Source organism: Micromys minutus, assembly GCF_963924665.1.
Source record: "Micromys minutus genome assembly, chromosome: 18".
In the NCBI taxonomy this organism is placed as follows: Eukaryota; Metazoa; Chordata; class Mammalia; order Rodentia; family Muridae; genus Micromys; species Micromys minutus.
Genome location: NC_137953.1, coordinates 26367830 through 26369934, shown reverse-complemented (window position 1 = coordinate 26369934; position 2105 = coordinate 26367830).

Genomic DNA, 2105 nt, shown 5'->3' with positions numbered 1-2105 from the left:
AGGAATATAGGCAATGTGAGCTTGGGGTTGGGGGAGGAATACATTAACATTAGAGCGGGCAGCAAGATCATTCTGTGGAGAAAAGAGTTTGCAGAATAAGCCTGATGACCAGAACCCACAGAGAACAGACCCTGAAAACTGTCTTTGGGGCTCTACCACACACGTGCTGTGGCAAGCACACCTCTCTGTCACACACACACACACACACACACACACACACACACACACACACAGTGAGGAAAGCAATATAGCTCAGTAACAAAGTGTTTATACAAGGTACTAAGTTCTATCTCCAGACAACAAACAAATAAAAACTATTAAAATACAGGTATTCAGGGCTGTAGAGATGGCTCAGCAGTTACGAACATGGGCTGCTTGCTCTTCTAGAGGACCTGGATTCAACTTCCATCACCCACACGGCAGCTCACAACTGTCTGTGACTCCAGTTCCAGGGGATCTGATACCCTCACGTAGACAAATACGCAGGCAAAACACCAATGCATATAAAATAAAAATAAATACACCTTAAAAAATTACAGGTAGCACATGTACAATAAACCTATTTTACGGAATTCTGTGTCTCTGTTTAGAACTCTAATACTAAGTAGATAGAAAGGAGGTGATGGCTGGAAAACGTGCTCTAAGAGAAACCCACCCAATGAACACATTCCCAAGCTGTTGTGTCATGAGTGAGACATGTCAATCAGATAATCAGGCTGGATCCAGTCAGTCTTGCTCTACAGAATCATAAGACTTCGTCTGGAGAGGTTACAGTTGCTGTGACTACAAGAGCCAGACTTTCCCAGGCTGCTTTAGGAGAGGACCACAATATGTCTGCTCTAGATCCTGCTTCCAACCTTCACAGTTACTTCCAGAAGGTTCTGAAAGAACTGTTTGGCATTCTGTGTGTCATTTCTTGTAGCATCTGTGCTGGTTAGCTTTCTGTCAACTTGGCCCATGCTACAGTCTTGGAAGAGAGAGCCTCAATTGAGAATTGCTGCTATCATATTGGTCTGTGGGAAGGTGTATGAGGTTTTTCCCTAATTCATGACTCATGTGGAGAGCCCAGACCACTGTGGTCCTCAGTTATATAGAAAACCACCAGTGCAAGCAATGTGGAGCAAGCCAGTCAGCCATGTTTCTCCACAACTTCCGCATCGGTTCCTGCCTTCCGGGTCCTGCCTTGAGTTCTTGCCCTACTGACTTCCCTCAGTGATCAACTGGGACATGTAAGCTAAATAAACCCTTTCTTCCCAAGTTATTATTGGTTATGTTGTCTATAGCAAGAATTCAAATTAAACTAAGACAATATTGTCAGACTGAGACAGACGTTCCAGGCTTGATGCCTGTTATGGCAAGGTCTCTTAGAACATAAAGGAGTATATCTATTTTCTAGACCTATGCTTATGGTATTTGCAACACTTTAAATTCAGGTGCCCACAGTGAGACCAATTGCGCTGTTTGATAACTTCAAAAGTTAGCGGGAAATCAATTGAAATTAAAATATAAATGAAAAATTGTCTATTGTCTATTGCTGACCAACTGCAGTTGTGAAGTAGATTTACTTAAGTGGAGATCCCAATTTTTTTTCCCTTGAGCATTGGCCTCATTTTTTCTGGAAAGGAGTTGAAACTCAGTCAGTTGTTAACACCGCGTATAATGATTAGCTAAGAACCTAGAGTTCATATAATACCTCCATTAAAGGAAGTTTGGAATTCGGTCTAGTTGAAGCCTTAGTAATGTTTTGATCCCTTTGTTTTTGAAGTTAGAAACCATGCTTGAGTTCTCCTCTTAATATGTTGGAGTTTATGTAGTCAGTCTATCTAACAACTTTTGATTACTAATTAACTACTCTCAGAGACATATGCACTCAAGTTGACTATTTTAAAAAAATGAAAACAACAAGCAGAATATTTTTAACTTTATAATTTAGCTGACCCAGTGTTGGTGGCCATTGTTTAAAAAAAATATATATATATATATATACATACATACATACATACATATATATATATATATATATATATATATATATATATATATATATAGTTTGCTGCATTGTTTTCTGCCTTCACCTGAACACACCTTGTGATCATAAAGCTACC